Source organism: Pinus tabuliformis, chromosome Q, assembly GCF_031772625.1.
Source record: "Pinus tabuliformis cultivar Carrire ecotype Pingquan chromosome Q, CPIR1, whole genome shotgun sequence".
NCBI lineage: Eukaryota > Viridiplantae > Streptophyta > Pinopsida > Pinales > Pinaceae > Pinus > Pinus tabuliformis.
Genome location: NC_142296.1, coordinates 498,352,521 through 498,376,543, shown reverse-complemented (window position 1 = coordinate 498,376,543; position 24,023 = coordinate 498,352,521).

Sequence of the window (24,023 nt, the reverse complement as noted above, 5' to 3'; positions counted from 1 at the left end):
ACAATGTGAGGACGCAACAATAACAATAAGGGGATACACAAGTATTATAGGGGCCCAACATGCCCCTCTCCTTCAAAAAAGCATTGAACTCAACGCTTGAGTAGTTCTGGAAGCTTCTATATAAAATTCTCATCCTCCCATGTGGAATCTTCATCTGGTAAGTTCTTCCACTTAATGAGATACAATGAAATAGATCTATTCCATAGTTGTCAAGTTCTTTTTTCCGTGACTCCTTCAGCATCCAATATGATTTTTCCTTCCTCATCAAGTTCTGGCAATATTGTTTGAACTGGGATCTGTCACCGATAACCTTCTCTAAGCATGAAACATGGGAAACTGGGTGTACTCGAGAAGATGTAGGAAGCTCCAATTTGTATGCCACAGTACCAATATTTTACAACACCTTGTAAGGACCACAGTACTTGGGTGATAATTTATTATCCTTCTTAGCTTACTTGACAAACATTTGTTTGCATTTTTGTAGCTATAAAAATACCCAGATGCCTTCATCAAAACTTCTTTCACTGCGATGTCGATATGCCTATTGTTTCATTCAATTCTGCACCAGAGTGAGGTTATCCTTTAAGAGTTGGAGAACTTGTTATTGATTCTTGATGTGATCTTCCACTACTTGAACCTTAGAATTTTCTCTTAAAGATGATGTGATGGACAACGGATGATATCCATAGAGTTCCATAAATGGGGTCATTTTTGCTGCAGTACAGAACGAAGTGTTATAGCAACATTCAGCATGAGGTAACCACTTAACCCATTGTGTTTGTTTATCATATACAATGCTATGAGATATAATTCCAAACATTTGTTCACTCTCTCATTTTTCCAATTAGATTGAGGATGATAAGATGAGCTATGAGTTAATTGAGAACCAAGACAAGAAAACAATTCCGTCCAAAAATTTCCAGTGAAAATGGGACCTTTGTCACTTACAATAATCTTTGGGTTTCCATGTAGCTTTCAAATCGCTTCCATAAATGCAGTAGCAACTGTACTGGATTTGAAAGGATGATATAATGCACAAAAGTGTGCATACCTGGTAAGTCTATCAACTACCACCATGATGACACTCTTTCCTTCAAACTTGTGTAAACCTATGATAAAATCAATTGAGACCTCCTCCCATCGCTGACATGGAATGGCTAAAGGTTGTAGCAGACCTGGGGTCTTAATTTTCTCAACTTTGTTTTTCTCGCAAACCAAACATTCAACCACTAAATTTTGAATATCATATTTAAGGGCATCCCAAAAAAAATCCTTCTTGACCTTGTGGTATTTTTTTAAAAATCTTGAGTTCCCTCCTAAGGGGAAGGTGTGCAATTCTAAAATAATATTTTGTTTGAGTTGGGAATTATTACAAAGATATAAGTGATCTTTGTACCATAACGAATCATTTTTCTAGATAAATGCATGAGATGTACTGGGATATTGCTACAACTTTTGAATGAGTGTCCACACCTCTTCGTCATTCTTCCATTCATCCCTTGCTTCGGTTATCCAATCAAGTTGGATAATACAAATGGCACAAAGCAATGCTTCCATATCCTCATCCTTTCTCAAGATTCCATATGTAAAAACATTTTGCTTCCCCTTTTTGTATATGATTTCAAAGTCATACCCCGACATATTTGTGACCCATTTTTGTTGCTCTTTTGAAGATAATCTTTGTTGCAAAAAGTATTTAAGACTATCGTGAAACTTTTTTACCTTGAAGTGTCTTCACATTAAGTAAGTTCACCATTGCTTTAGTGCATGTAGTATTTCCAACATTTCTTTCTCATAAATAGGTTTGTGTAAATAATTTCCATTTATTAGATGAATTTCAAAGGAAATGGATCTTCTTTTTTGCATAAAAACAACACCAATTCCATTTCCTGAGGCATCACATTCCTCCATAAAGGTTTTTGTGAATTCTGGTGTAGCTAAGACTTGTGCTTGGCACATTGCCTCTTTAAGATGTTCAAAGGCCTTATTTTCTTCTGGAGTCTAATATTATGCATCTTTCTTCAGTAATGTTGTGAGAGGTGTTATTATTCTCCCATAATTATTAACAAACTTGCGATAATACCCCTTCAACCCGAGAAATCCTCAAAGATGCTTTAAGGTTTTGGGGATTTTCCATTCCTTGATGACTTTAATTTTGTCCAGGTTCTACCTTAACACCCCCATGAGATAAAGTATGACCCAAATATTACACCTCATATACTCCAAAGAAACATGTGGAGATTTGTTCATATAATTGCTTCTCCTCCAATAGTTTGAGCACCTTGTCCAAGACTCGCTTTAGATTAATATCTCATCAAAAGATACAAACAAAAAATTTCCAAGGGTTTAAAAATGGAATTCATCAAACCTTGAAATGTGGAAGGTGCATTAGTAAGGTCAAAAGGCATGACCAAAAATTCATAATGACCTTCAGGAGTTCTGAATGTTATTTTCGGAATGTCTTCAGTCTTCAATCTAATCTGATGATATCCTGAACGAAGATCCAACTTGTTGAAGTAAATTTCTCCATGTAATTCATCTAACAATTCATCAACGACAGGAATGGGAAATTTGTCTTTAATAGTAAGTTTTTTGAGCTCCCTGTAATCTAGACACATACGCCATGATCCATCCTTCTTGTGTACCAATACTACTAGAGAAGAGAAATAACTTTGACTAGGTTGAATAATATGAGCCTCTAACATTTCTGCAACCATACATTCAATTTCACTCGATTGGGCATAGAGATATTTGTAGGGCCTGATGTTTGGAGGGACACTTCCTGGAATCAAGTGAATAGCATGATCATAACCTTGAATAGGTGGGAGGCCTTTGGGAGTCTCAAATACCTTATAATTATTGTCCAAGTCTTTTTGGAGATATGGAGAAATAGATGATTTCGATGTTTGAACCTCTAGTGAGCATAATAGTGAAATTACACCATGTTGTTCTTTCTTCAAAAAAATCCATGCCATTAGATCTGATTATTTTCCCTGGTTTCCTTGTAATACCCCTAATTCAGTTTCCTTTCCTTCCCAAAAAAAATTCAAGAAAAATTCTTGAAAATTAAAATCTATCGTCCCCAAAGATTGTAACCATTGGCCTCCTAGTACAACATCAGTGCCACCCATTGGAATGAAAAGCATTGGCCTATTCAGTAATATTCCCACATGGTTAGCTTGATATTATGGAACTTTTCAGAGCAATATATAGTGCCTCCATTTGCAACCATCAATTGACACTTTGGAAGTCGATATAGAAATCAATTCAATTCCTTTGCTATGTTACAATCAATAAACTTATGGGTACTACCTGAATTAATCAGAACTATTACATTTTTATTCTTGAAATATCCTTCTATCCTGAGAGTTTGAGGAGTGGTAATTCCTTCCAATTCATTACAAGATATGGTTGGATTAATTTCTTCTTTTTCTGGGGTTGGTGCCTAACGTATATCCTCTTCCTTTGATGTTTCTAGTTCTTTTTTTCCTCCTCTTCATAATCAATATAAAATAATTTCTTCTCAACACACTTATGACCTTTAGTGTATTTTCTATCACAATTGTAACAAAGCCCTTTTTCTCTTTTTTCCTCCAATTTTTGTGGTGCCAACCTTGTAGGTTTTGGAAGGCTAGGAGCAACAACACTTCCATATTTATAGTTGTGAATGGTAGACTTCCTTGTTTCCATAATTTTTATTTCAAATTTTCTTACCATCTTGAATGCCTTCTCTAATGAATTAGGTTCCCAAAGGGGAACCTCATGTTGGATGTTATCCTTTAAAGTCCCTATGAATATATCAACATTATGCTCCTTTGGAATATCATTTACCTTGATATTCAATCTTTGGAAGTCCTCAATGTGCTCTGCCATTGAACCCTTTTGTTTGAGATTTATCAATTGGATAGAGAAATTATTTCTCTTTATATCCTCATAATATGCTACCAATTCTTCCACAAATTTTTTCCAAGTGACAATTTATTTACGAGAACAAAGCCATCGATACCACACAAACTAATTTTTTTCTAAATATAAATATGTAATGCGTACTTTTTGTGTGTGAGGCACACCATGTAAATTAAAGAATTTCTCCATCTGTAGTATCCATGTTACCGAATCCTTGCCATAAAACTTCCTCATATCGATCTTTGGAATTTGGTTAGTCTTCAACTCACCATTGGAGTCTCTAAAATCATAATTTGTATTCCTTTTGTCATCATCATGATTTTCATGGAGTACCTTGTCAAACCTTCCTTCAAACCTTCTATCTTGATATTCATCATTACTTCCATGTCGTATTTTAAACCATCCATCTTATCTTCCAATACATTTTTGGTTACTCTTTTCGAGAGTGAAATTTGTTGCACTTGGTCTCATAATTTTGATATATCATGTTGTATTTCTTCCTCTTCTTCATGCGTCATCATAGATATTTCTGGTTACTTACTAGGTGTGTCCATTTTTTTTTAGCCATTTTGGAATCAAACAATGATATCTATGCTTCACTATGCCTTTGAATCACTTCAAACTGATTTTTCAAACAAAAGTTATGGAAAATGTTAACAAATACACACATTTTTCTTTCTTTTTAGGAGCTCAATATTGAAATTGCTTTATATATGTAATTTTGGATCTCCAAGGTCTCAAATTTCATCCCGTGGTATCCCTCTGAGTCTTCTTTACAATGCCATAATTCTAACCAAGATTGGATTCTTCAAGAAAATCTTATGTCCAATATCCCATGTTGACCTAATTATAGACTCGTTCAGTAGAGCGAACTTGTATAGAGTGCCACATATCAATTTTTTGACCTTCAGCCTTGAAAAGGATATATGAAAACCCAAAGTTTATGTAATTTCAACCACATTTTATGAAATTAAAATCCGTTGCTCAGCGCAAAAGTTATAATTATTTTCCCTAGGTCATTTTTTTGAGATTGAATTCTGGAGCTTGAAAACACCCAAAATTATTTGGACAATATCTTTGAAAATATAGTGAACCAAGATTTGAAATTTTTACACAAACTTCACCAATATTTTGGATCCATTCAGTCGAAATTTCAGCTTCTGAGGCCTTGTAGAAAATAATTTATAGCAAAAATACCAAGATGACCGTTTGAAGCAATGAAACCCTAAAATCCAAAGCTCTGATACAAATGTTATGCAACTAGCTCACAAAATAGAAGAAAAGATAGATCAATGACTTGAGCAATAGCCTCTTGAAAAATTATCTAAGCATGTGAAAAATGTGTTGAAGGAAATGTGACCCAAGAACTCTAGAAGTCAAGCAGTAACAATTGCTACTAGTGTAAATGTAGAGAAACTTCCAAAGGGTAAAGTTAAAGAGATAATGAAAATTCCCAAAAAGGCTGAGGTTACAAAAGGAATTGGAGGTAGAGAAATAGCTTCATACGCAGTTCTTAGATTTCTATTAGATTCTTAGAAGACTTTCATTCTAGTTGTTATCCAGCCATAAACCAATGCTACAATAGAGTTAATGGGTTCTAGATCTACTTTACTAGCCTTTATTTGAACTAAGTCATTGACATAGATATAGTTGAGTGGAAGAAGCACACGTGGGAGGTGGTGGCAAGAGATTATTGATAGTTTGAGTCAACTACTAGAAATAAGAAGTTAAAAACCATTTTGACTAGAGTTGAAGCACAACTAAACAATTCTAAGGTGGCAGATAAACCAAAGAAAACAATATTAAGGATCTAGAAGATAAAAGAATGACAAGACCTCCTTTGTATAAATAGGACTCTAAGGGGTCACAATATAATTAGAGGCTACATAACAATAATAATGTAAGGGCACAACAATAACACTAGTGGGCTTCTATAGGGCACAACAATAAAAATAGGGGGGCTACATGGGCACAACAATAATGATAAGCGAGCTACACTAACAATAAAAATAATGGGATACACTAGTATTATATGGACCTAACATTGGAAAACCTAAAAAATTGATTCTTTTATCTATCATATGCCCAAGAAGTGGACATATTTCTTTAGTCATACGAGAGGGTTTCTCTTCACCTGAGCTAACTTCCATTTGTACTTCCTCGATCATAGCTTCCTTGGATTCCCATACATTAACTAGATTTTCATTACTTTGAACCTAAGTGTCAGTATTAGCCATTTTTTCCATTTCAGGGTTTGACACATGTGTATAGGTTGACAAACCTACTTGCTTCTTTAAATTATATATTAAATGCAATGAATCAGTTTTCCAAGAAAATTCATTTCTAATCCATATCACATCAAGTCCTTTTCAATGATCTCCAACACAACTTACCTCTAATTATCAAAGATAATATTTCAAAAGGAATTATGATTATTTCCTTTTTAACTTTTTGAAAGAAAGTGAGGATCACTTACATGCAACATTTTTCTTGCAACTTCTAAGAAAAAGGGCTATGGTGTAATACTTTTTAGATTTCAAATTTTTAGTTAATATTCACAATTATATTTATTAAGAAATGATTACTTAATATTTGATATGTAATTAAATTGACTATGTATTTTTACAACTAAATGTAAATCATCCATTTAACACAAGAATTATGGTAATATTAAATAAATTTATAACTAAATGTAAATTATCCATTTAACACAAGAATTATTGTAATATTAAATAAATTTATGAAAATATTATTAGTATAATTATATAAATTAAATAATTTATAAATATTAATGTTAAAATTATAAATATTATAAAAAATAATAGTTTGGGAAATTTTAATTAAACGATAATAAAAAATGTGAATGAAAAAATAGATAACTGAAAATATATTGGATTCATATTGATAAACCGTTAAATATTTTAATTTTTAAAAGTATTTTCTTATATGTAATAAGTGAAACGTTCAGTAAAACGTGATGTTCAGTGTAGTGTTCATAGTATATATAATATTATTATTATTGATTCATGTTACATCAAATCAATTTTTGTTATTATCTATCACCTTTGAAAACTTGAAGTAGTGTGGAAAAGACGATATATTGGAAGTGGGGGACGTCTGGGGTTGGTAGAGTCTGACAACAGTTTGACCACTTCACTTGGATTTCTGGAAAATATGACTGGGGAGAGCAGATAAGGGTACTTTAGGGAGTGAAGGCTCTTTCAAGTTTGAAAGGCAGTAGCGAAGCTTGACTATTGATTTAGCGAAGTTTGAAATGGGCCTTTAAAGGTTGTGGTGGACGCCTAGGGTTTGGCATGGGCAGAATTTTTATAAATTGTTCGTAGAATCCGAAAACAATTTGACCAATGCATTATCCTTCCCCATCTATCATCTAATGAATGAGATTGAATTTTGGAGCTTGAAAACACCCTAAATTCTTTGGACAATATCTTAAAAAATATAGTGAACCAAGATCTGAAATTTTTACACAAACTTCACCAATATTTTGGATCCATTCAGTCAAAATTTCAGCTTCTGAGGCCTTGTAGAAAAAAATTTATAGCAAAAATACCAAGATGACCATTTGAAGCAGTGAAACCCTAAAATCCAAAGCTCTGATACAAATTTTATGCAACCAGCTCACAAAATAGAAGAAAAGATAGATCAATGACTTGAGAAATAGCCTCTTTGAAGGGTAAACCTCCTTTACATCACATAAATGAAAAATTATTGCCTGATACAAATGACAAGACTTCCTTTGTATAAATAGGACTCTAAGGGGTCTCAATATAATTAGAGGCTACATAACAATAATAATGTAAGGGCACAACAATAACACTAGTGGGCTTCAATGGGGCAAAACAATAAAAACAGGGGGGCTACATGGGCACAACAATAATGATAAGTGAGCTACACTAACAATAAAAATAATGGGATACACTAGTATTATAGGGACCTAACATTGGAAAACCTAAAAAATTGATTCTTTTATCTTCTAGATCCTTAATATTGTTTTCTTTGGTTTATCTGCCACCTTAGAATTGTTTAGTTGTGCTTCAACTCTAGTCAAAATGGTTTTTAACTTCTTATTTCAAGTAGTTGACTCAAACTATCAATAATCTCTTGCCACCACCTCCCACGTGTGCTTCTGCCACTCAACTATATCTATATCAATGACTTAGTTCAAATAAAGGCTAGTAAAGTAGATCGAGAACCCATTAACTATATTGTAGCATTGGTTTATGGCTGGATAACAGCTAGAATGAAAGTCTTCTAAGAATCATTAGTTATAAATAGAAATCTAGGAATTGTGTATGAAGCTATTTCTCTACCTCCAATTCCTTTTGTAACCTTAGCCTTTTTGGGAATTTTCATTATCTTTTTAACTTTAGCCTTTGGAAGTTTCTCTACATTTACACTAGTAGCAATTGTTACTGCTTGACTTCTAGAGTTCTTGGGTCACATTTCCTTCAACACATTTTTCACATAATTAGATAATTTTTCATTATCCCTTTGGAAGGTAGTGTCTTCATCATCATCCCTTTTTTCTTTCATGATGTTATTTCATCAAGATTTACTTCACTTGATTTTCTCTTCAGTGAACTCAATTGAGATATTCCACCCATATTATCTGTTATATGCCCAATAAGTTGACATGTTTCTTTAGTTGCATGAGATGGATTCTCTTCAACTAAGCTAACTTCCATTTGTACTTCCTCAAGCATAGCTTCCTTGGATGCCTATACATTAACTGTATTTTCATTATTTTTAAGCCAAGTGTTAGTATTAGCCAGTTTTTCCATTTCAGGGTTTAACACATGTATAGGTTCACAAACCTACCTGTTTCATTAAATCATTTATTAAATGTAATGGATCATATTTCAAGGATATTCCTTTTCTAATCCACGGAGCAGAGAAGGAACTTTGACTAGGTTGAATAATATGAGACTCTAACATTTCTACAACCATACATTCAATTTCACTCTTTTGGGCATAGGGATATCTGTTGGGCCTAATGTTTAGAGGGACACTTCCTGGAATCAAGTGAATAGCATGATCATAACCTTGAATAGGTGGGAGGCCTTTAGAAGTCTCATATACCTTATAATTATTGTCCAAGTCCTTTTGGAGATCTGGAGAAATAGATGTTTTCGATGTTTGAACCTCTAGTGAGCATAATTGTGAAATTACACCATGTTTTTCTTTCTTCAAAAAAATTCATGCCATTAGAGCTGATTATTTTCCCTGGTTTCCCTGTAATACCCCTAATTCAGTTTCCTTTCCTTCCCAAACAAATTCAAGAAAAATTCTTGAAAATTAAAATATATCGTCCCCAAAGATTGTAACCATTGGACTCCTAGTACAACATCAGTGGCACCCATTGGAATGAAAAGCATTAGCCTATTCAATAATATTCCCACATGGTTAGCTTGATATTATGGAACTTTTCAGAGCAATATATAGTGTCTTCATTTGTAACCATCAATTGACACCCTGGAACTCGATATAGAAATCAATTCAATTCCTTTGCTATGTTACAATGAATAAAATTATGGGTATGTTGATGCCCCGAAATTCGTTGCAACAACATCGGGGAAACCACCGGTCCGGAACTTAGTGCAGCTCCTTTTCCGTTTGGAATAGTGGCTCCGACTGGGGATAATGGGACCAGTTTCCCAAATATTATAAGTAAACGGGATGGATGAATGATTTACGATATAAGGTGATAACAAATAAATAACTAAACTACAAGAAAAATATAATAACTATAAACTAATCCCGGGACTTATCGATTCATAGAATGCAGCGTTTGATAATCTATGCTTAATGGCAGGCATATAGATGGCACTAACAATAAGCATAGATGTTTAAATCATTTAAGATTGCTCTGCATAAGTAGTTATGCAGAGCGATAATAGCGAATTACTGCACTCAGTCATTTATATCATTGTTACACGCATGAGTAAGAGAGATAACAAATCACAAAACATTCAATAGTGATATGAAATGCAGACTTGCTGTTATATTGCATACATGTAATCAACAATAGCAAAAGTAATAACACAGCAATTCATATAATAGAAAAGAGAACAGATACAGATAATAGTACCATGCAAGCTGTTTGATCAATCCACTATATTAATCGCTATGTCGCGGTCCTTCCTTCAAACCAGAAAGCATTCCAAGCAAACGACAATAGTGCACAATTTACTTAAAACAGCCTTCCAAGTAAAATTAAGAACCAGTGGTCGAGTCTCAAAAAGAATACAGACTGAAGCACAATAGTGCAAACTTCAGCCTTTAAGTCTTTTACAAAATTTTACGACCCTTTCCAAAACAATGAAAGGGTCTATAAATACTATACTAATCTAAATATCTAAATATCTAAAAATCTACAACTGAAAAGCTACTAAATCGGCATTAACAAACATCATCTTGCATTTTGGTGATTCGGCAGTCGGCGGCGATGCTTCAGTCAGAGGTCTCTTTGCCTTTACTCCTTCGCTGACATATCGCCAGCATTGGCTCTACTTCTGGTGGAGTATTGAGGCGTGAAGTCAGCTGTGCATCATATGTGGCATCTTGAATGTCGGCAATCAGGTATCGGAGAGCATCTGTTAGACAGTTAAGAGCCGACCTTTGAGAATGTGGTTTAATCAGGAAAAGCCAGTATGCGTCGGCGGTCAAGGTATTTATTCCAGCAATTAACCGCCCTTGTTTCTCCAGATCAGGGTAATTCCTATGCTCCAGCATGTTTGCTGTTGTTATGTTTCCAGGTGTGCATTGGGAAATCATGTTTGCTAGATACAATGTATCATTGACTAGATTGATCATGTTGCTGGCAATCATTTTGCAACTCGAGGCTGCCCTTTCTGCTTTCATCACCTGTGTGTTCCATTCCATGAAAAGTATATCCTTATATGTTACATGGATTCGGGAAAAGTTTGCTGCTTGCCCTTCTGGAGTGTCTTGCCATTCAATATACTCTGTTATATCGTCTTCAGCCTGATCCAACTTACTCCTGGCTTTCTCTATTTGTTCACACACTGCTGTAGATGTTTCACAAAGTGATTCAGCGTCAACAAGTTGTTGGCACAAGAGCCTGATTTGAGATATCAATGCGCTGTTTATTCGAGTTGCCTCTGTTCTGAAATCATCAATACTCTGGGCGCTCTTAATACCTTCGAGCTGTGCTGATAGCTGAATTATTTGCTCGTCTTTAGATTTCATCATCAGCTCATTAGATGCTTTTAACTGGGATAATGACTCTGACAATTCTTTTGCTTTTTGAATGTCACTTTGGTCTATCCTCAGTTTTTCGATTTGCTGGGTTAACAAATGATTCTCTTGTTGTTGGGCCAGCAATTGTTCCTCTACCTGCGCTGCCTTATTCTTTGCCTCAATTACTTCTGCTTGCAATGCGTATATCTCATGCTCTTTAGTCTTCAAAAGAAGACTTACTTCGGATGCTTTGTCAATAGTTGCCGCTGAATAAGCTCCCGCAAATTGCGATAGCTTTGTCAGATCTTCAGAGGGATCTAATTCTCCCTTCCAGACGACATTGCCCGTGACTGTGTGCTCAGGTGAAATAGAAGGTTGATCAAGCCTTCGTCTTTTCCTAGAGCGTCTAACAACGGCTCTATGCTTTGGGCTGTAGAAAATGTCTAGAGGAGGAATTTCCTCCACCTGAAGATCAATTTGATCGGATGGGTCTTGAGTAATTACCTCAACATTCTGTACCATGGGTGGGCCGCTGGTTCCTTCTAGAACCGGAGAAGAAGTAGTATCGGGAGCTTTATTTGTTTTGGAGGCGTCTGAGTCTTTGGAGGCTTCCTTACCACTTATAATGGAATCGAATTGGTTCCATTCTTTAATCAATTCAGGATCAGTAGAGATTTGCTCACCTTGTTCTGTGTGGGCTTTACTCTGTTCTTTCTCCTGTTCAATCCTCTGCTGTTCCTCGAATGCCTTCCGCTGTTGCTCCTCTTGTGCTCTTTGCTGTTGTTCCTCCAATTCCTTCTTTGCCTTCTCTTCTTCTTCTCTTTTCCTCTGTTCTTCTAACTCCTTTTGCTTTCTTTGCTCTTGATCCTTTTGTGCCTTTTGCTGCCTTTCTATCTGCTCCCTTTGATGCTTTTCTGCTTGCAGCTTGTTTTGCCTTTCCTCCTGTTGTTTATCATACTCTTTAGTTGTAACAGGAGATAGGTGTATTTGCTGCTGACCAGACTCGCTTGAGGAGGATGTTGGGGTTGTGGATAATAAATCTAGAGGCAAAGTTTGCAACCTTTGCTTTCTAAGTTTATTAAATTCAGTTAACTCCACATCTTCATATCTCAGTGAAGCAAGTTGTCTGACTTGGCTTATTGAATCGGCACTCATGAACAGGTCATCAAACTGATCCTCCTGATGGACGACCTTTGATAGTTTGGCCTGTTCCAAGGCAATGAAAGCAGTCTTTTTTGGATCATAGAGTCTATTTGGAATAGAAGCTAGGGATATCATTTGGAGTTTTGCTGCTTCCTTTTCTGCATGCTTGTAATTTAGCAGCGTATAAACTCCAATTCTTAAAGGAAAAGAGGGCCATCCTCTCTTTTTCTCCTCTTTGAGAGTTTGTGTGACACCCTCAGACATAATCTGGTAGGAGATTTCCCGGGCTAACAATTTATCCGGGATGTACAGGGGGAGAACATGTGGCCTAGCCTTGCTTCCAAAAACTCTAATATAAGTAAAATGTTCTTCGCCGAACCAATGGGCTACGGCTGGTAGGTCAAAAGAAGCTTCATAAGAAATTCTAGGGATAGGTCTGTCAAAAATAGAGTAGTGAACGGGCACCATGAAACCATTGCAGATTTGATACAAATGGTCTTTGTGGGAGGGTTTCCACAATTTCCGATGATACAAATGAATAGGTGTTGGGTCGTGGGTGGTCCATCTCCAACCAAGGACAGGAAATTCAGAATTAAAACAAAGGGTATCCATAATGTAAGCAGAGTAATAGAAGGGTGGGATTTTTCTCTCGGTGACTCTGGTTTTGGCCCTAAACTCACGAATAGCTATGACCAATTTATCGGACAGAATAGTGGCCCAATCCATGATTATACTATTTACGGCCGCTTCCATTAAGGGGACCATATCAACATGGATATTAGCAGAGTCATGAAATCCCCACAATCTACACATCATAATCCCAGCATAGCAATAAGGTGAAGCCAAAGAAGCATTGGAGTACTTACCCGACATATCATGCTTGTGTTTAGCTGGATTCTGCCTCCAATCTCGGAGCGGTTCGGATGGTGATTCATTCTCTTTCGCGAACTTCTCCACAAAGGCTCTGTTATAGACTTGCTCAGGTTTGGGCAAATGATACATCCGTCTCAAGTCGTCAGGCTTGAAGGAACCGAAAATCCTTCCATCCTTAGTATGGAAGGTTCTATCAGTGAGAGTAATTTCTTCAATTGCCCAACGTACCACATCAGTATAAGGCAAGACTTGTTCTCTGGCTGCTATTCTGTGCAGAAAGGAGTCAGCCAAATCTTTAAGAGTTGCCTCAGACTTTCTTAGTTCATCCACACTAGCCTCCGTTACTGTCTTTTCTGGTTGTTCTGCTTCTAGCAAATTGTATGTACCTTGCCATGTAGTGCCAGGAAGACCAGTGCATGTAGTATCTGAGATTAAGCCTTTCTTTGAAACTATAGCAGCTTGGCCTGAGACAGGTGTCGTAGTAGAACCTGCCACCTTCTTGAACTTCTTTCCCATCATATTCTGACTTCTCTCGGTTGAATTCTACACAAATGCAAGAGAAATCGTAACAAGGAAATAACAATGACAATCCATAACGGGATAGATATATAACTTGAAGCGTGGTGAGATTAATTCTAAAAGTGGCTGCGGATCTAATGATTTGAGAAGGCACCGCAGATGCAATGATGGTGATTTTACAGCCTGCAGCCCCATAAATGACCATTACTTAAGTTATTAAACCGAATGACCCCTTAAAGCGTGCAATAGATTTTTTCAAGGTCTAATCGTAATTGTTCGTTAATTCGAAGGGGCAAAGCTTTAAATACGCATGCATTACCTTATCCCTTTACTTAACGGCATTTTGAAATTTGTGCTTTTGTCAAATCGGATTTAAATATAACTTTAAAGCTTTGAACTAATCACCTTTCAGGTCATCATTAAGAGTCATCGCATCGCATCGGGGGTGTGAGTGACATTATCATTTGGGAAAGGTCTTGGCGAATGCCGATTGCGACATTGCATCATATTTAACTTGCGAACATAATCCCTAAATGCATATCGATTGACTTACCGACTACCGATAGCGATATTACATCGCATCGGGAAAAGATCTGAACGTCTTATGAAGATGTATGGGATTGTGCCGACTACCGATAGCGATATCGCATCGGGTCGAAGCTTTAAAACACTTTTCATAAGAAGCAGCGCCGATAGTTGATTGCCGATATCGTGTCGCATCGGGGAAAAGGCATGTGCTTTTTCTGTGTGTGCATTGGCTATCGCCGATGGCCGATAGCGATATCGCATCGGAAAGAAACAAGGTAGCAAATGATCTTGCGATTGCTCTTTCGGACTTAACCAAAAATTGCTTATTATTTGTTCAAAAAGGCTTTTATTGACAAATTTCATTTGATTATCATTCCTTTTCGAACAAATTCATTAATGCCAATTAAAATTTTAAAAGGGACCCATTTCATATGTTAATTGTTTGTGATAAAAATGTTATGAAATGGGGGGTTGTTGTAGGGCACAACAGGGTACTACCCAAATTAATTAGAACTATTACATTTTTATTCTTGATATATCCTTCTATCCTGAGAGTTTGAGGAGTGGTAATTCCTTCCAATTCATTACAAGATATGGTTGGATTAATTTCTTCTTTTTCTGGGTTGGTTCCTAATGTATATCCTCTTCCTTTGATGTTTCTTGATCTTTTTTTCCTCCTCTTCACAATCAATATAAAATAATTTGTTCTCAACACACTTATGACCTTTAGTGTATTTTCTATCACAATTGCAACAAAGCCCTTTTTCTCTTTTTTCCTCCAATTTTTGTGGTGCCAACCTTGTAGGTTTTGGAAGGCTAGGAGCAACAACACTCCCATATTTATAGTTATGAGTGGTAGACTTCCTTGTTTCTATAATTTTTATTTCAAATTTTCTTGCCATCTTGAATGCCTTCTCTAATGAATTAGGTTCCCAAAGGGGAACCTCATGTTGGATGTTATCCTTTAAAGTCCCTATGAATATATCAATATTATTCTCCTTTGGAATATCATTTACCTTGATATTCAATCTTTGGAAGTCCTTAATGTGCTCTGCCATTGAACCCTTTTGTTTGAGATTTATCAATTGGATAAAGAAATTATTTCTCTTTATATCCTCGTAATGTGCTACCAATTCTTCCACAAATTTTTTCCAAGTGACAATTTATTTAAGAGAACAAAGCCATCGATGCCACACAAACTAATTTTGTTCTAAATATAAATATGTAATGCGTACTTTTTGTGTGTGAGGCACACCATGTAAATTAAAGAATTGCTCTATCTATAGATCCATGTTACCGAATCCTTGCCATAAAATTTCCTCATATCAATCTTTGGAATTTGGTTAGTCTTCAACTCACCATTGGAGTCTCTAAAATCATAATTTGTATTCCTTTTGTCATCATCATGATTTTCATGGAGTACCTTGTCAAACCTTCCTTCAAACCTTCTATCTTGATATTCATCATTACTTCCATGTCGTATTTTAAACCATCCTTCAAACCATCCATCTTATCTTCCAATACATTTTTGGTTACTCTTTCCGAGAGTGAAATTTGTTGCACTTGGTCTCATAATTTTGATACATCATGTTGTATTTCTTCCTCTTCTTCATGCATCATCGTAGATATTTCTGGTTGCTTACTAGGTGTGTCCATTCTTTTTGAGCCATTTTGGAATCAAACAATGATATCTATGCTTCACTATGCCCTTTGAATCACTTCAAACTGATTTTTCAAACAAAAGTTATGGAAAATGTTAACAAATACACACATTTTTCTTTCTTTTTAGGAGCTCAATATTGAAATTGCTTTATATATGTAATTTTGGATCTCCAAGGTCTCAAATTTCATCCTGTGGTATCCCTCTGAGTCTTCTTTCCAATGCCATAATTCTAACCAAGATTGGATTCTTCAAGAAAATCTTATGTCCAATATCCCACGTTGACCTAATTATAGACTCATTCAGTAGAGCGAACTTGTACGGAGTGCCACATATGACTTTTTTGACCTTCAGCCTTGAAAAGGATATATGAAAACCCAAAGTTTATGTAATTTCAGCCAGATTTTATGAAATTAAAATCCGATGCTCAGCGCAAAAGTTATAATTATTTTCCCTAGGTCTTTTTTTTGAGATTGAATTCTGGAGCTTGAAAACACCCTAAATTCTTTGGAAAATATCTTAGAAAATATAGTGAACCAAGATCTAAAATTTTTACACAAACTTCACCAATATTTTGGATCCATTCAGTCGAAATTTCAGCTTCTGAGGCCTTGTAGAAAACAATTTATAGCAAAAATACCAAGATGACCGTTTGAAGCAATGAACCCTAAAATCCAAAGCTCTGATACAAATGTTATGCAACCAGCTCAAAAAATAGAAGAAAAGATAGATCAATGACTTGAGAAATAGCCTCTTTGAAGGGTAAACCTCCTTTACATCACATAAATGAAAAATTATTGCCTGATACAAATGACAAGACCTCCTTTGTATAAATAGGACTCTAAGGGGTCACAATATAATTAGAGGCTACATAACAATAATAATGTAAGGGCACAACAATAACACTATTGGGCTTCTATAGGGCACAACAATAAAAATAGGGGGGCTACATGGGCACAACAATAATGATAAGCGAGCTACACTAACAATAAAAATAATGGGATACACTAGTATTATAGGGACCTAACATTGGAAAACCTAAAAAATTGATTCTTTTATCTTCTAGATCCTTAATATTGTTTTCTTTGGTTTATCTGCCACCTTAGAATTGTTTAGTTGTGCTTCAACTCTAGTCAAAATGGTTTTTAACTTCTTATTTCTAGTAGTTGACTCAAACTATCAATAATCTCTTGCCACCACCTCCCATGTGTGCTTCTGCCACTCAACTATATCTATATCAATGACTTAGTTCAAATAAAGGCTAGTAAAGTAGATCTAGAACCCATTAACTCTATTGTAGCATTGGTTTATGGATGGATAACAACTAGAATGAAAGTCTTCTAAGAATCATTAGTTGTATATAGAAATCTAGGAACTATGTATGAACCTATTTCTCTATCTCCAATTCCTTTTGTAACCTCAGCCTTTTTGGGAATTTTCATTATCTCTTTAACTTTACCCTTTGGAAGTTTCTCTACATTTACACTACTAGCAATTGTTACTGCTTGACTTCTAGAGTTCTTGGGTCACATTTCCTTCAACACATTTTGCACATGCTTAGATAATTTTTCATTGTCCCTTTGGAAGGTAGTATCTTCATCATCATCCCTTTTTCCTTACACGATGTTATTTTCCTCATCAGGGTTTACTTCACTTGATTTTCTCTTCAGTGAACTCAATTGAGATATTCCACCCATATTATCTGTTATATGCCCAATAAGTTGACATGTTTCTTTAGTTGGTAGAATCCGAAAACAGTTTCATCACTTCACTTGTACGACCATTGAAAACAGATACATTTGGTTAAGCTTGGGGAGAAAGTAATGGATGCCTCCACCAATACATTTGGTTGAGAAAACCTCCGCCCATAGTGGACGCCCCGCAGAATTCTTATAAATCCAAATTTGACAAAATACGACCATTGAAAAGCTTTCAAGTTTGAGAAGCTTGACTTGAAATATCCTTGTACTTCTATTATCGTCATTCAAGCTCGGGGAGAAAGTAATGGACGCCTCCACCAATACATTTGGTTGAGGAAACCTCCGCCCATAGTGGACGCCCCGCAGAATTCTTATAAATCTAAATTTGACAAAATGGATAATAAAATTTGATCTGTGTTTTAAGAATTTTAATTTAATTATTAATAATTTTTAAAATATTTAAAATAAGTTAAAATTTGAAATAGGGTTTAAGAATTTTAATTTAATTAATAATTATTAAAGGATGATAAAGATTTAATTTCTATGGAGTATTTTAATAGTATTTACAAATTATTGTTAAAATTTATTTTGTTCTTTTTTAATTAAATTGATTAATTTTTAAAAAATGTCATATAAACCAATTTCCTATAAATTATGAGAATTTTGACTTTTAAAATAGACTTTCTCATAAAATAATAAAATAAGATTTAAATATTAAAATAAGAGTCATGATTTACTTTTTCTTAGCATCTAAAGAATGTAGTTTTGCTCGTTGTTTGAAGTTGACTAAAATTAAGAGTTTTTTCACTTTGGAAAAACTAAAATAAAAATTTTCAATTTTAAAATAAATACAAAGAAAACTAGTTTTATTGTAATTTTTTTTTCTTCGATTATTTCCATTTAGGTTTACTGAAATGTCAAGTTTGGACACTCATTGGATGGGGAATTAAATTTCAAATCCAACGAGTACTCACTATCCATACTTCTAATTAAACCCACATCGGCAAAAAATGAAAATACATGGAAAAGACGCGTTGAATTTTGAAATAGTGTTTTGAGAATTTTAATTTAATTATTAATAATTATTAGTTGGATGATAAGGATTTAACCTCAATGCAATATTTTAATAGCATTCACAAATTAATGTTAATATTTATCTTCAAAGAAATAATGCCCTTTTTTCCTTCTATATAAACCTATTAATTTAAGAAAATGTCTTATAAATAAGTGTCATATGGATTAGGGGAATTTTGATATCTAAGATGGGCCACCTAAGGAAAATAATAAAATAACAACAATAATAATAATAGAAAAGAGTTATGTCCACAGAGTGTAGAGCGGACGGTGATAGGGAGTTCCATTAAGGGACCTGTGGTGTAAAGATCACTGGTTCAAAACTCCGTGGGTAAAAAATCCATCCATGCTAAGGGCTGGTGTCACCCAAGCCAAATGAGATCCCCAAGTGATTTTGTGGCTTAGATGCTCCTAGGTCATGGTTACTCAAGCCACAAGTTAGTTGTGCCTGTCATATGAGGACTCACAAAACCTAGCCAATTTGTTTTTAAAAAATATACGTGTTATAAATTTTTAAATAAAAACATATACAACTGCTTTTTTAGTGTATTTTTTGGTTATCTCCCTCTAGATCTACTCAAATGTCCAGGACAAAGACTCATTGGATGCAGAAGAGACTCATTGGATGCGGAATTAAATTCCACATCCAACGAGTATATACTCTGCATATTTCTTGGTATATGAGAATTTTAAATTAATTATTAATAATTATTAGGTGGGTGAAAGGGATTTAACCTCCATGGAATATTTTAGTGGTATTCACAAATCAAGGTTAAGATTTATCTTCAAAGTAGTTGAGCTCTTTTTTCATTTTTAATCAAAATCATTAATTTAAAAAATATGTCTTATAAACAAGTGTTGTATGGATTAGGGGAATCTTGAGGTCCGAAATGGGCCTCCTAAGAAAAACAATGGAATAATAATTAAAATAACAAAATAAGAGCTATGAATTTTTAATGAAAAAAAATAAAACTACTTCTTTATTGTATTTTTTTCTTATCTCCCTCCAGTTTTATTCAAATGTCAAGTATAGACACTCATTGTCTGCATAATTAAATTCCACATCCAACGAGCACCCACTATGCATACCTCCGAGTATTTACCCACATCGAGAAAAAATGAAAATACATGAAATCTGAAATAAGGTTTTGAGATTAATTTAATTTTTAATCATTATTACGTGTGTTAAACCATACAAAATAATAAACAAGATATGAAAGATAAAACGTTGAATGCTTTTACTATTCACAATGATATACATTTATACAATGTGCATGACCCTCGATTCTCATATACCAACTGGTCTCTTGGACTCCAATCACTCTTCATATTCCACATCCAAAATCCTTAGTGGATTAGGTGTCCAACATTTCCCCCCTTAATATGAAGTGGTGTATACGAGTAAAAGAAGAGAGATATAATACAAATATACAACAATGCACAATAGCAATATGCTAAATGTCCTCTCTGAGATGATGGTATAAGGTAGCAGAATTCGAGGTCTCAACTAGTGGTGGTTTAAGGATGACCACCAACACTAGAATGCTTAGTGCGGTTCCTGGAACAATTCCAAATCCGGCTAGAAGGAAGACCTCTGGGTATCAACGTAGAATGTTTGATGTAATTCCTCGAACAATTCCAAATGTGGCTAGAAGTTCAAGTCTTTTGCTAGGGGAATGTTCTAAAAATGGGAAACCATTGAGGTCTCAACGTAGAACTCTTCCAAATCTAGATAGAAGTTGAAGTATTATTCTAAATGGATTCTTCTGAAAAGGGAGACCATTGAGGTCTCAAACTGTGGTGGTTTAAGGAAGGAAACCAACCAAAGGCATGCTCATGGGTTTCTTTGTCTCTAGCTACAAACCTAAATCTAGGTATTGTTGACTCTAGCTCTAGGATCAGACAGCAGGTTTAGGTCGTGGCTCAAACTCACTTGATTATCTTTGATGCTTGTAGATGACCAATAATTCCCCCCCATTAGATATAAGCTGAGAAGATGAATAAATCTCAACTGCAAGACGTGTCAAAACTCGAGAACAAATTTTGTGGTATGAGAAAAATATATTCTTGGTTGTTGAAGCCTATTTCCAAGAAGTGAACCATCAAAAGTGAATATGTGTTCTTGCAGGAGGCTTTTTCTAAAGCATCTTTTTGAATGATGAGTGAGTTGACCACAATGATCACATGTATGAATATCAAAACAATGATCTTTCACATGGCCAACTTTGTCATAATGCTGACATTTGGTGTAGAAAACTAAATCGACTAATACACACTCACACTTATAAAATAAATATTAGATATACAAAAACCAGACATGGCGGAAAAGGCCTCAACCTTACAGCATTCATCACATTCTCATTATTAATCAATCCAATGTACAGAGAATGATAATAGTACAAATAAATACATGAGGAAGTTGGTCTCAAGATAATACGTCTATCTTGGACACTATGGTTGATAAATTCTCTCAACAAAACACTAATCTAGGAGAACTAGTTGGAGAGAATCTCTCATCCTCACTAAACTCCCTAGTTTGAGGAACTAACTCCTAATTCTCAAGATTTGATTTATTTAATTATAATTTTGGATTTATAATTGTTTTATTATGAGAGTGAGGCTAACATCCCCCCCCCCCAAATTATAAATCAAAAATAAGAACAAGGAACCCTCTTCCAAGTTCTCAAGTTGATCCTCAACAAACATTTATCTGAAAAACCACCAAAGCTGGATGATGAAAAAACACAAATCTGAAGAGAACATGAATTAGCTGCATGTTTGATTCATCTCTGAATGTCGTTTGACAACTCCATCACGTGCCAAGCTGCAAAAGGATCCAACTGTCCTTTTCTTGAAATCGACATCCTATATCAACTGACAAAATATTGAGAATGCCCACTAGTTGATGACGTTGAAAAAAAACTCACTGTTGCTTTTGCTGTGTTTGAAAATTGCTCACGGTTGACTTTGAAGTCGATCGCCCACTGGAAAATTTGTTGATGCTCACTCGTTGATGAAAATGCCCACTAGCTACTTCAGTGATGTTTTCAAGACTTTCAGTCTGACAACCACTGTCAATTTCATTGACATTTCCCCCCCTTTGCTAGCTAAAAGGAGAGACAATCTTCTTCAAATTATTGTTGAACTCCCCCCCTCCAGGTGTAGGAGTGTTTCACTGGTGCACTCCCCCATTCAACTGCGCAAGAGTACCATCTTCATTTTTACTACTGGCTCCAATATGTATGAGTGAATTCAATTGTAAAACTTATACAATCTTCTAACTGTGGATGACCATTCCCAGGGATCAATCCATGAATAATCGATCTTCAATCTGCTTGATTGTTGTTGTTTGCTGCATTGTGCTGATGAATGATTTGACTTGCCACAATGGTGACAAGGATGGAGATCAAAACACTGATCTTCCAGATGACCGATTCTTTGACAATGAAGGCATTTTGGTTTGACTGCAACTTTAGTTTGCGCACATGTTTGTTTGTCTACAACTTTCTTAGAACTAGCCGATGTGATTTGTGCAAGAAACCTTGCACTGACAAACTTAATGGGCCTTGAATAATTTAGGATATGAAATTTGGCGTCATCGTTGACATATCCTAAGCCTTGTCGATTTCTGTTACTTTGGATTTCTTCCCATGTCATGATGATTGGTTTGGAAGAAAGTTGAACTGGATCAGGGACCACTTCGACACTAGAAGTTGGTCGGATTAGTGACTTGGAATCATCAGCTGTATTTGTATTGTTCAAATACTTGGAAGCATCACTCTTCTCTAGAAACTCAGTTCTTTGTAGTTGTGACTCGAGTTGAAGGAACTCAATCATTTCATGTGCATGTTGAAGATGCACTTGAATATCAACAAGAGTTTTTTTCTAATGTTCACCATGTCACCAACTAATGATAAAATCAAATTGTTAAGAATTTGGGACAGTTGAATGTGTGCCGCCATGTTTGCTTGCTCACTTTGAATTCAGGCTCGCTTGTACTATTGCTTTGCTAATTTGTACCATACCTTCATTAGTTGAGAGGATCAAATTGTTAAGAATCTTTAACAATTGAATGCTTGTTGCCATGTGAACTTGTTGGAACTCATGCTAGCTTGCTTTGAATACTTGCAAGATTTTTAGAACTCACTTGCTTAAATGCTTGATCTTGCTTGCTTGAACTCGCGCTCACTTGTTGTAGATATGAACGGGCTTGATGGTTGTTTGAATATCACATTTGCTTTCTTTAGAGTTGAACTCACTCGCTTGATGCTTGGTTGATTGTTGCACGCTCACTTGAACTTGTTGTAACAATTGATTGTTTGAACTCACACTTGTTTGATGATGATTGCTTGCTTGATGGCTTGCTTGAACTTGCTCGATTGAATACTGACACTTTGTGCTTACTTGAATGTACTCACTGAATATGCTGACTTTTTTTTTTTTTAAAGAAAGGGTGTCAAACATTGTCAAAAATGCACCCAAGAGACAAATGATAAGTTCAATCTTGATGACTGAGTTGAAGAATTACTTGACTTAATGTATTCACCTTAACAATTAAAATTAGGGTGTCGATTACAACCAATAATGCACCCGTACAATTCAGTTAAAAAATGTTTATCTACAAGTGATACAAAAAGTGTTGATGATGTTGATGTCGTCTTGACTTGAAATGCTTGATTTTGTAGCGTCCTTAACTTGATTGCTTTGATTACATGATGTGAAATGTGCTTGCTTGGAATATCATCTTATCAAGTTGATGATGTGACGCTTTGTGCTTGTGTACTTAAGCTTGATTAAGCGTTCTTATACTTAAGCTCGCTTATGTGCATGTAGTTGTTTAAGCATAATACAAAGAGAGTGTTTTGATAATCTGAACACAAGTCATACACACTCATTCATTACACATGGTGTACCTAAGATCTCCTTATTCAATTTCAGGCAGATCTAGGACACAAGCACCAAAAAAATTATGATTTTATTAATTATTGAAGTACATCATTCTTCAATGTCACAACTTTGTCGTGGAAACTTCTCAAAGAGAATGTCGCACTTGCAAACTTTGGAAGCAAATTGTCTTCAAAAAACTGCCTGCACTGACTCAATTGCTCTCAAAGTAAAACATTACTTTGGATTACAATAATGACTTTCACTCAAACAAATTCACTTATGACTTCAAATATGACTAAATGAAGTTCATCTTTTCATTCCACAAATCATCAACCTTATTCAAAATTAATCCCAATATTCACCCTTATGACTCCCAAAATAAAAATATTTGATCTACTCCAAAAATCACTCAAAATTTTAAAAAAAGACACCTTACCTTAGCAGCGATGCAATTTCCTGTCTTTATAGGCCCGTTCTGCAACTATAACAACAACAACAGAAGAGGCTCTTTA